This window comes from Mus musculus, chromosome 13 (genome assembly GCF_000001635.26).
Source record: "Mus musculus strain C57BL/6J chromosome 13, GRCm38.p6 C57BL/6J".
NCBI classification, from domain to species: domain Eukaryota; kingdom Metazoa; phylum Chordata; class Mammalia; order Rodentia; family Muridae; genus Mus; species Mus musculus.
Window position 1 is genome coordinate 119,740,506 of NC_000079.6, and position 12,465 is coordinate 119,752,970.

At 44.4% G+C, this 12,465-nt stretch overlaps 1 protein-coding gene and 1 long non-coding RNA gene across 2 annotated transcripts in view; one reads left to right on the forward strand and one right to left on the reverse strand.

The window, feature by feature from the left end:
• Nucleotides 1-12,465, reverse strand: part of Nim1k (NIM1 serine/threonine protein kinase) — a 45,789-nt gene that overhangs the window by 30,412 nt on the left and 2,912 nt on the right. The window lies entirely within an intron of this gene.
• Nucleotides 1,267-5,574, forward strand: Gm52026. Its single transcript, XR_003950531.1, has 3 exons — nt 1,267-1,690; nt 2,469-2,588; nt 5,115-5,574. It is a non-coding gene; the product is annotated as a predicted gene, 52026 (long non-coding RNA).

Consider the following 12,465-nt stretch of genomic DNA (forward strand, 5'->3'; position numbering starts at 1 on the left):
TCAGTGGTTAAGAGCACCAACTGTTCTTCTGAAGGTCCTGAGTTCAAATCCCAGCAACCACATGGTGGCTCACAACCATCCATGATGAGATCTGATGCCCTCTTCTGGTGTATCTGAAGACAGCTACATTAATAAATAAATCTTTAAAAAAAATAGCTTAAGAGAACAAGGAGGAGCCAAACAGCCCCCTCTTATAGTGGGCTTGTTAAAAAAAGAAAAAAAAAAAAAAAAAAGAAGGCAGTAAATGATGCAAAGCCATTGAAGAACACGAATCGTGGCATCCAGGAGCATATGTGGTCCTCCTACCTATACCTCCCATGTGCTACCATGCCTAACTGATGTGGTCAGTCCCGGGGATTGAACCCCGGGTTTCATGCAATGTTAGGCAGACACTCTACCTACTGAGCTACTTCCCTAGCCCAGACAGACTTCACTGGCAAAGAGCAAAAGAAACTGCTCTTTGAAAGGATTCTGAAGGGGCTAGAGAGAGGGTTCAGTGGTTAAGAGTCCTTTGCTACTCTTGCAGAGGGCTGGAGTTCAGATCCTAGGACCCATGTCAGGTAGTTCAGGATCTGATATCATTAGATGGCTTCCTAGGGCACACACAGACACACACAGACACACACAGATACACACAGACACACACAGACACACACACAGACACACACAGATACACACAGACACAGGAGAGGGAGAGAGAGAGAGAGAGAGAGAGAGAGAGAGAGAGAGAGAGAGAGGAGGGAAGAGAGAAGGGGAGGGGGAGGGAAGGGGGGAGGAAAGGAAGAGGGAGAGGGGGAAGGAGAAGGAGAGCAGGAGGAGAGGGGGAGAAGGGGAGGGGAGGGAGGGAGAGGGAGAGAGAGATTTAAAAAAATAAAATAAATCATTTAAAAGAGAATAGACCTAGCCCTTGAAGGCTGAGGCACGAAGTTCCAGGCCAGCCTGAGCTACAAAGTCAGACCTCGTCTCAAAAAACAAACCAAGCCACATCAAGCAAATAAAAAACCAAAAAACAACAATAACAAAAAACTGGAGGGGAAAGAGCTGTGTCTGTCTGTCTGTCTGTGCCTTTATTTCTCCAACTTCTGGGCATAGGCAGCGGTGCTGAGGTTTCCATGATGGTAAAGAGAAGGCAAATGTAATTAGTGATGCTTTGCTCTCTAGTGAGGTCCCTAACCCGGGGCTGACGGATGTAGTGATTGCACGCTGTTGGAGATAGTTTAGGAGCCGCCTGCCAGGGAGCCAGCAGGCTTTCCTGCCAACTCTTAGAATTGCACTGTTCCTTTTCCTTGGAGCTTGCTAATTGACCTGTATTTCTGACTGAAAAAATTTCCCCAAGGAGGCAAAATGAAAGTAGATAATGAGGATCTCTCATCTCACAGGGCAGCGCAGGAGCAGAGCTCAGAGCCCTGGAGACTGATCATTATTTAAATGCAAAAGCGTTTTTCCGGAAGGTTGCAGCCCGGGGGCAAGCGCGGGTTTCTGATGGGAATCTCAGGCCACTGCCTCCCTCCTGCGACCCTCCGTCCACCCAAGTTGCTTCAGCTGGCATTTTTGGAATTAGAATTGTAAAGCTAAAGAATGCTCTGGGAGAACCCGGCCGTTATTCATTTGCATGCAGATCTGTGCATACTCAAGAAAGGGTCGCGTGTCTGTGGTGTGCAGAAAAACTTCAGCCTGAGTGAGGAGAGAGGTGAGTACTCAACTGTGGTAGGGAGTCAGGGAAAGGAGATGGGTGGAGTTAGTGTCCCGTTGTTTCGTTTCTTTTCTTTTCCTTTTTTTCTTTCTTTTTTACCATGTGGACATCTTCTATAATTGTTTTTGTTTTTATTATAATTAGCCCTTGACCTAGGGGCAAAAACAAAACAAAACAAAAAAACAAAAACCAAAAAACCTATTGTTATCTGAGAACGTTTCCTGTCTCTGAAGGCCACATATGTAAAAGTAACTTAGCTCTAATATAATAACCTGCCCCACCTGCCTGGAATGATGGAATCCAACATTCAAAAAAAGGAAAGTTTGGAATCTAGAAATAGATGGCCAAGAAAGGCATAGCAGGCACAACGTAGGTCACTTGGCATAACTAACCAATTGACTTTAGAGTATTCAAATATTGGTGGTAAAAGAAAGAAAGAAATGAAGCCAGGCATAGTGGAGCACACTTGTAGTCCCATCAGTTGAGAAGCAGAGGAAGGCAGATCTCTGCGATATCAAGGCCAGCCTGGTCTGCAAAGTGAGTTCTAGGACAGCTAGGGCTACATGGTGAAACAAATCCTGTCTCAGTAAGTAGATAGATAAATATATAGATAGACGGCAGGCAGGCAGGCGGACAGACAGACAGACTGATAGAACAGTGGTTTGAATATGCTTAGCCCAGGGAGTGGCACTATTTGGAGGTGTGGCTTTGTTAGAGGAAGTGTGTCACTGTGGGGGCAGGCAAAGAGACCCTCCTCCTAACCACATGGACCCAGTCTTCTCCTAGACATCTTCAGATGAAGATGTGGAACTCTCAGCTCCTCCTGCATGCCATGTCTGCCTGGATGCTGCCCATGCTTCCCACCTTGATGATAATGGACTGAACCTCCGAACCTGTAAGCCAGCCCCAATTAAATGTTGTCCTTTATAAGAGTTGCCTTGGTCATAGTGTCTGTTCACAGCAGTAAAAACCTAAGACAGACAGACAGACAGACAGACAGACAGACAGACAGATGGCACTTGTGGGCTCCTGTGCTCTCCTCTGAGCCTACAGGAGCAACAAGGGAGAATCATAACTATAATTAGGAATACATCTGGTAGGCTTTCTAAATTCGTTTTCTCTTGAAATGACACAAGTACAGCGAACACTAGACTCATAATCTACACAGTACGCTATACAAGGAGTTCTTGGGGCTCCCAAATATTCAGGAGCAGACCCAGAACCATGCTTAGCCTCTGCATGGAGACTGCTCCCAGATGTTAGACTGAGGGGTAACAAGCGGCTTGATTACATTTATCAGTGGAGCAAAAGCTGTGTCTCAACCAGGCTGTGGCCTTTCCTTTTGTCTCTGACTCATTATCCCAGGATAAGGTGGCCATGTTACTTTTGTATAGGGGAATCACTAAAAAGAGGAAGAGAAGCGGGGTTGGGGACCCTACTGACTGGTCTATTCTGAATTGGGTTTAAGTGAAGAGCCTCTGGGTGGAGCTGTGTTACTGTTGTGTCTCCTGAGTGTGAGGCTTTTAAATGCTAGAAGTGCCCCTGGGGCAGCTCATGTCTGGTGGGAATTTTCTGAGACACTGTGGGCTTGTTGAAATATGTCCCTCTGCTTTCCTAAGACAGGCTACCATTCCCTGAGAAGCACATCGCAGGTGGGTAGACATTCCTAAGGGACCATTTGAGTTGAGGGCATCAGAATGTTTGCAAACAAGCATTTGTGCCAGCCCCTAAACCACCCAAACAACCCGAGAGAGTATGAGAGGCTTCCAAGGCTAATGGCTCACACCAAGTGTAGAAAAGCCTTATTTCTTCTCAGGCTTTTATTTTTAGGATGTGCTATGTTAGTTTCTTCCAGCAGATTTAACTTTATTTTTAAAGCACTGAGAATAATCTCTGCTCTGTCTTTAAGACCTTCTCTGCACGTCTTAGCTTCTCCAAACAGCTCTTTAAATATATACACCCATAGCCTTCCCTGGGCCTTTCTCCCTGCTCCTCCAAGTTTTATATCTCTCCAGTGGAGCCAAAAGCAACACAAAGTAGCAGTAAGTAAAGTCAGACCTCTAAGGCTCAAGCCACTCAGGGTCTACCCAGGATCCCAAGGAATCCCCTCTCTTTCCGCCAAGGACCATAGACTTACAGTTGAATGTCTAATCTGGAACAATGGTCTGAGATCTGCCTCAACTGTGGAACTTATTCCTCAAAGTCTCAGGCCAGGTGCCTTTACAATCCAGTTTCCCCGAACGGAACACACTTGCTTTTGCTTTTTCTCTCTTAGCCCTTAAGTTCTCGAGTTCTCTTAAATAGCTACTGAGTCCAATTTGTGTTGACTGAATATTCCTGGGGATGGGGTCTGCTCTGGAGTGTGGCTGACCTAGTAGGGGGTTATTCTTAAAGGAAACCAGATGACTCTCCCGGCAGCTATCAAATGCCAATTGCTCTTCAGGGACTGGTGGGACTCTACGACCACCTCCCCACCTTCTTGCTGGGATTAAGTCTGGTTTGAGCTTGCACAGGTCTTATGCACAATGTCACAATCACCAAGTGTTCAGCTACTGTCCTGCCGTGTCTAGGAAACACTGTTCCATCACCCCTGGCTCTTACCATCTTTTTGCTACCTCTTCCATGAAGCTCCCTAAACCCCAGGGGGAGGGATGTAATCTAGACATCCATTTAGAAGTGAGCATTCTGGGCTGGAGAGATGGCTCAATGGTTAAGAGCACTGACTGCCCTTCTTGAAGGTCCTGAGTTCAAATTCCAGCACCCACATGGTGGCTCACAACCATCTGTAATGAGATCTGATGTCCTCTTATGGGGGTGTCTGAAGACATCTACAGTGTACTTACATATAATAAATAAATAAATAAATAAATAAATAAATCTTATTCTCTGCATGTGACCCGTAATACTAATAATCACCATCTACTGCAAGAAAAAACTTCTTTGATGAGGGTTGAGATATAGTAATAAATTATTAGGGCTAATTATTTAGTCCTATATTCTTTTTTTAAAGATTTATTTATTTATTTTTTTTATGACTGCACTATAGCTATCTTCAGACACATCAGAAGAAGGCATTGGATCCATTACAGATGGCTGTGAGCCACCATGTGGTTGCTGGGAATTGAACTCAGGACCTCTGGAAGAGCAGTCAAGTGCTCTTAACTGCTGAGCCACCTCCTCTCCAGCCCATAGTCCTATATTCATTTAACATAATAATATCGGGTTTTCCCTTAGGACCTACGAGGTAACCACAGATTCTTGATCCTGATGACAGTGTGGGTCACCATCTCATGGTGTGGGTCAGTTACTCCCAGTTCTTGTCACTCTTGCTCCAATGAGCATCCCTCGCCAGGACAGTTGTTACTGTGGCTCTGATGTTTGCAGTCAGATTAGACTGATGGTTAATTTCTTCCTCTCCTAGTCTGCAAGGCATCTTCCAGCACGGTGAAAGATTGCCAGTATAAGGATGAAGCTCCCGGGTCAGTGCCCACTTGGTTCTTCACGTTTTATGACTCAAGCATGTGGTACCTTCAGCCAATAGAGTTTTACCTACAAGTTTTGGAGAGTTACTGCTGAACACAGACGCGAACTGCATATAATATTTGAGGATCTGTGGAGATCCCACTGGCCAACAGAAAGATATCTCAAAAAGAGATAACCCGTTCCTAGTTTTGGAGTTTTTATTTCCTGGTTATTGTGAATCAAACAGCATTAAGCACACATGAGAGAGTTTCTCTGTCGTAGGATGTGGAGTCCAAGAACGATGCAGTTGAGCCTTGTGGCAGATCGATTTCTAGTTCTTCAAGGAACCTCCACACTGATGGCCACAGGGGCTACACTAGCTTGTGCTTGCATCAGCGGTGAATAAATATTCCCATTTTCCCACATCCACGCCAGCATTTGTTTTATGGCTACTACTTCTGACCCTGTGTGTGTGTGTGTGTGTGTGTGTGTGTGTGTGTGTGTGTGTGTGTGTGAAACTCAAAGTGGTTTTAATTTCCATTTCTCTGTTGACTAAGGATATTAGCAATGTTTCTCTGCTACTTCCTACTTTATCTTTTGAGAACTCTTTTTATTTCCATGGCCTATTTTGTAACTGTTTAATTCATGTTTAGGATTTTTTTTTAACTTTTAAAATATATTTTAGATACTAGCCCTCTGTCATATTTCCCCCCATTCTGTAGGCTATCTCTTCACCAGAATGAGGTGTCCTTTTGCTCTTCAGAAGCATTTTAGTATCATGTGGTCCTGTTTGTCAATTGTTGGTCTTAATGCCTGTGCTATTGGGTTCAATATATAAATTCAAGTATATTCCCTACTTTCTCCTCTGTCAGATTCAGGGTATCAGCTCTTATGTTGAGGTTCTTGACTCATAACAAGCAATGAAATAGAAGCAGTAATTAAATATTCCTAACTAAAAAATAAAAAATCCCAGGACTAGATCAATATAGCACAGAGATCTACCAGGCCTAAAAACCAACCAACCAACCAACCAACCAACCAACCAACCAACCAACCAAACCTTAGCAACTAATACTCCTTAAATATGACTTAAAATAGAAAAGGAAGGAAATTTTCCAAACTATTTTTATGAAGTCAGAATCCAGTATTACTCTGATATAAAAGCCAGCCAAAGCTCCAACAAATTTATAATCTAACCTCTCTAATGAACATATATGCCAAAATTGTCAATAAAATACTTGCAAACCAAATTTAAGAGTGTATCAAAAAGATTACCTACCATGACCTAAATCAGCTTCATCCCAAAGTTGTAGCTCAACATAAATGTAATCCACCAGATAAAGAAACCACATAGCCATCTTGTTAGATGCAGAAAATAAGCCTTTTACGCAATTCAATAGCTATCTATCTCTTCACGACAAAAGTCTTGTGGAGGCTAGGGATATGGAGACATCTCAGAATAATCAAGATAATTTACAAGAATAAATATCCCTGCTAAGTCTAGAGAAACTAAAAGCATTTCCGCTAAAATTAGGAACAAGATAAGGCTCCTTCTCTCCATTTCTGTTCAGTAGAGTGCTTGAGATCTTAGCTAGAGCAGAAAGACAGGTGAAAGAAAACAAGGGATACAAAGAGGAAAGGAAAGAGTCAACGTATCCTTAGTTGCAGATTAGGTATGAGTTTAATATATAAAAAGAAAGTATTCAAAATGCTCAGGGAAAGTACTATCTTATCATTTTGTCCTCTTTACCACCTGATGTTAATTGCTGTTATCTATACTCCCGCTGGACACAGTCATATACGAATTATGTTCAACCTGTCTAAAACTAGCCTTTTGTTTCATATCTTCAGTGTATCCTAGCATTTAATGGAAGCAAGGCTATAGTAGGTTCCAAATGAATACTAGTAAAAAATTAACAGAAAAATAATTGAAGCATACTACATGAGGTTCTATGAAGGAATATGCATTACTAAGTATGCACGTTCACACAGATATTTTGAGGTAGTTATTATTTTAGCTGGGCTTAAGCCTATATGATAGATTTTATTATAACGGTGAGGAATATTGAAAGCTACTTTTATTAATCACTTACTATATACCAAGCACTGTGCCAAATATTCTTATATCATTGATTCGGTCATTGTAACAATTTCTGTAAGATGGCGACTACGTTACTCTCCTATTGCTGCAATGAGATACCATGATCCAGGTGACTTATAAGAGAAAGCATCTAGTTGGGGGCTTGCTTGCAGTTTCAAAGGTTGAGTCCAAGAACGTCCTGGCAGGGAGCATGGCAGCAGGCAGGCAGCATGATGCTGATGCAGTAGCTGAGAGCTCACATCTTATCCACAAGTTGAAGTCAGAGAGAGTAGTGGGGGAGGACAGAGGAAGGGAGGGGGGAGAGACAAGGGGGGACTGGGTGTGAAGTAGACTTTTTTTTTTTTTTCTCCGAGACAGGGTTTCTCTGTATAGCCCTGGCTGTCCTGGAACTCACTTTGTAGACCAGGCTGGCCTCAAACTAAGAAATCTGCCTGCCTCTGCCTCCTGAGTGCTGGGATGAAAGGTGTGCGTCACCACGCCAGGCTTTTTGTTTTTTGGGTTTTTTTTGAAGTGAACTTTTGAAACCTCAAAGCCTATCCCCAATGGCATGCTTTCTCCAACGAGGCCACACCTCCTAATCCTTCCTAAAACAGTTCCACCAACCAGGGACCAAGCATTCACACATGTGAGCCTACAGGGACCACTCTCATTCAGACCCCCACAGAGAACACACTGCCCATTCTGCTGATGGAATAAGCAGCTTAAAAATGTTGAGAACTCTGTCCAACCCCAGAGAACGAGTAACTGAGCACCAGTCCCCTTGAATGCCTTGACTATGCCCTTCTGGTAAGCAGCGAATCAGGAAGAGGAAGGGGGAAAGGAATGAATTAATTATATAAGTGTGTGTGTGTGTACATATATGTGTGTGTATACATACATGTGGGACTGTGATAGGCAGCCTATTTTGGTTGAATGGGGTTTCTCTGGTGACCCAGTAGAGAACTCTACAAGGGACAGAAAAGCGAGCCACGTTCCCAGAGTCAGGTGCCTGGCACCACAGAGCCCCCAACTCCATAATTCTGTGACTGTAAGTCACGCAGACAATGTTCCAAGCTTCTGCCCTTCTGGCTAGACTCCACCCCCACAGTTACCTGACTATAGCCAGATATGCTCCTCCCTACAGTTACCTGGCAACAGCAAGATAGCCCAGGCCACTATAAACGGGACTGCTTGGCCCCTCCTCGCTCTCTTTAAGCTTCCACCTTTCTTACTCTCATCTCTAGCCCTCCTTCTCTCTTTCCCTTCCTCCTTCTCTCCAAGTGGCCATGGCTGGCCTCTCTCTACCTTCTCTCTTTCTCTCTGCCTTTCTACAATAAAGCTCTAAAACCATAGACAGTCTCTGCTCATCAAAGCCCGCTGTGCTTGAAGGATGGGATAGGCTTTCCCCTAGAGAGTGGCGTCTAACCTCCTGTCAGAAGGCCTTCCTGAGCTCCAGCCACAGACCCGGACCAAGGACTTTTGCCTGTGTGAGAACCATCAAGCGCCCTCTCCCCCTGCCCTCCCCTCCCTTCGGCCCTGGAGCTGATGAGCCGCCCCCCAGGGCCCTCATTCTGTTCTCAGCTCTTCTGTGGTGTCCATCATCGTATGGGATGCCCAAAGCTAGGAACCTGGTGCCTAGGACTGCCCCTTGTCCACCACCCGCCGAGCTGGGGTCAGTGGCTTCACAATGCCAGACACCCACCTGGGGCAATGTGGAAAGCATGTGGTAGTCCTTCCGCATCGCCTGCTCAGGGATGCGGGTTTCCCCCAACCCCTTTATCCCGTCCCCTCCGTGCCCATGCCCCCCCCCACACACACACACACATTTTTAAAGTTTTAAAAAATTCCTTAAAATTCTTAGGACAGAACAGCCATAAACAGTAAAGAGACTCTTAGGATACAAGTGAACTAACTTAACTTTGGTTCTCTGAAGAAAACACAACCAGTCCTTGGCTCTGGACATTGTAGCTCTGATCTTCTGATCTTTAGGTCAGTTATACCACTGTGTCATTGAACACTGCAAAAGAGCTTAGAATCTGCACCTTGTCATTTTTAATTCCATCTAGGCTGACCGTTTGTTTGTTTGTTTTTGTTTTTTTAAGATAGGATTTCTTCGTGTAGCCTTGGCTGTCCCTGGAACTCACTCGGTAGACCAGGCTGGCCTTGAACTCAGAAATCTGCCTGCCTCTGCCTCCTGAGTGCTGGGGTTAAAGGCGTGCACCATCATGCCCGGCTCTAGGCTGACTTTGAATTGCTGAGTCCAAGATCTCTGGTACATTAGCCTCCTGAGTAGCTAGGGCCACAGACACCTGCCACTGCAACAACTAAAAATAAGCCTGGTTTCCTTCCTTTCAGCCTCTTTTCCCGCCAGCCTCCCATGCAGAGTGCACTTTGTGTTTTGGTTTTATTTTGGGTGGTGGTGGTGGTGGTGGTGTGTATGTGTGTGTGTGTCTGTCTGTCTGTCTGTCTAGAGACCAAATCCAAAGCCTCATAGACACCGGGCAGACACTTTCCACCACTGAGGGCATCCCTAGGCCATGTTCTTCACAGTGGCTTTCCTTACTACCGAGGAAATGGCTCCCTTTTGCAGAAAGCACATGGCGATCTACTCAACTGGATCAAAGGCCAATTTAAAATTGATCTGAGTGAGGGCTCAAGTGGACTAACTGAATAACAGTTTCTTATAACCTGAGCCTATGCAGAACTTTTAGAAGTTGAAAGAGAATAATTTAATTTGTTCTTTTTTGTATTTGAGTAGACAGATCTGTAAGAAAAATAAATCCTGACAAAGACAAAAAGGAAGAGGAGGAAGAGGAGCTGCCACCAACAGAGGGACTGGAGACATGGATCAGAATTAAGAACACTGTCTGCTCTTGCTGACGTCCTGGGTTTGATTCCCAGCACCCACATAGTGACTCTGAACATCTGTAACCCCATTTCCAGGAGATCTGATGACCTCTTCTGACCTCCATAGACATCAGGCATGAACATGGTGTAGACATACATTCAGGAAAACACTCCTACACGTTATTTTTTTCTCTCTTCTCTTCTCTTCTCTTCTCTTCTCTTCTCTTCTCTTCTCTTCTCTTCTCTTCTCTTCTTCTCTTCTCCCCTCCCCTCCCCTCCCCTCCCCTCCCCTCTTCTCTTCTTTTCTTTTTTCTTTTCATTATATATATCCCAGACTGGGTTTTTCTGTGTAGCCCTAGCTGTCCTGGAACTCACTCTGTAAAACAGACTAGCCTCAAACTCAGAGATCTGACTGCCTCTGCCTCCCAAGTGCTGGGATTAAAGGCATGTGCCACCATCCAGCTTAAAACAAAAACAAAAAACCTTTAAGCTAGTAGAACAAGTGCTTCAATAAAGGGGGCAGTAAAGAAAGAATGGGGAAAAGTGAGAGGACAGGGGATCAGAACACCCGTGTACATCGGAACTGTGCGTAATTAGCTAGGATTGGAGAACTGCCTGGCTTAGAGGACACCAGGGAAGGACTGTCTCTTGCCAGATGTTCTTGAATGTGAGAACATTCCAAGAAGAGATGTTTTCACAGCCATTCGAATATCTGGCAAGAAAGAGCAATGGGCTCCTAAAAACTAAAGTAACAAAAACATATGTTTTCTCTAAAGATCATATAAAATAGAGAGAGAAGGAGAGGCTGAAAGAAATAGAGTTCACAACATGGATAGGCTGTGGACAGTTATTGTACAGTCTTTTTTTTTTTTTTTTAGTTTTTTTGTTTGTTTGTTTGTTTTTTCGAGACAGGATTTCTCTGTATAGCCCTGGCTGTCCTGGAACTCACTCTGTAGACCAGGCTGGCCTCGAACTCAGAAATTCATCCGCCTCTGCCTCCCTAGTGCTGGGATGAAAGGCGTGCACTACCACGCCCGGCTATTGTACAGTCTTAACAAAGTATTGTGATATAATTTATAAGAGATGTTGAAGGACTGAATCCTCCACTGTGGTCCAGGCAAGAGCTTTGCTCCCTGCGGCTGTTCCTAGTCACTGTCCTTAGAACATAACTTTAGCCCCTAACTCTTTCTCTTCACCACCACCCCTGCTTAAAATCTAGGTCACCCAACAATGGCAGGAGAGGTTTGAGAACAATTTGTAGCTTCTAAAAGTCATCCTCGCACTATATCTGAAGACTACAGAGGTGCTTCAGCTACTTTAGCTAATGTCCTATAAAATATTCAGCTATCTTACATAAGACTAGAGGCTTTTATGCTGAGGGAGGAGAGGAAGGGAGGGGGCAGAGACGGGGGGGGGATAGAGAGGGAAGGAGAGAGGGAGGGAGAGAGAGAGAAATGGAGACAGAGACCATACTATAGGTCCATGCTATAGGAGTGGTTCTCTTGCCGCCGCCCCCCACCCCAATTCTTGTTTGACAGAGTTTCTTGTTTTGCCATTGTACTGTGTATTGCAAACTAGCTGCTGACCCTAGAGTTTTGTGGAAATTCTTCAGTCACTGTCTTCGACATCTATTAGGATTGCTGGAGTTACAAACACGAGCACCACCAATTCTGGCTTGTACACAGGTTCTGGGGATCGGAACTAAAGACCCCAGGCTAACATGTCAGGTGTTTTTACCCACTGAGCCCTCCCCCAGGCTTTTATGAAGATGTAGGTGAGTTTCATGTACACACTATATTGGGGGAAAAAAAATGGAGAAACCAAGTTGGAAGGAGTGGATTAAGAGAGTTAAATCCATACGTAGGAGAAGAGTAACTCTGTAGGCGATGTCCAAAACTGTTAAATCCAAACACTGCAAACTTAGGACAATTATTTGGATATAGGAAGGTAAGTGATTCAACTGAAGAACTAAAAGCTGACAGTGACTGTATTTGGGGAGTGTAAGTGTTGTTATTACCACAGTCTTGCTGCGTGGTGGTGGCACACACCTTCAGTCTCAGCACTCAGGAGGCAGAGGCAGGTGGATCTCTTGAGTTCAAGGGTCAGCCTGGTCTTCAGAGCTGGAGTTCCAGAACAGCCAGGGCTACACAGAGTAAGCTTTGTCTTGGGAAACAAACAAACAAACAAACAAAACAACAACAACAAAAAAAAAAAACCAGGAAAACAAACACTACTGGAGACAAATATAATTTTTCAAGACCAGCCTGGTCTATAGAGCGAGTAGAAGTCTTTTTAGATTCTGGTTATGCAACTTGGCTTTCCTTCTCAGCAACCCCCTTTATCCTCAATGTTCTCTTCCGTTCACTTTGTCTTAATCTGCTTT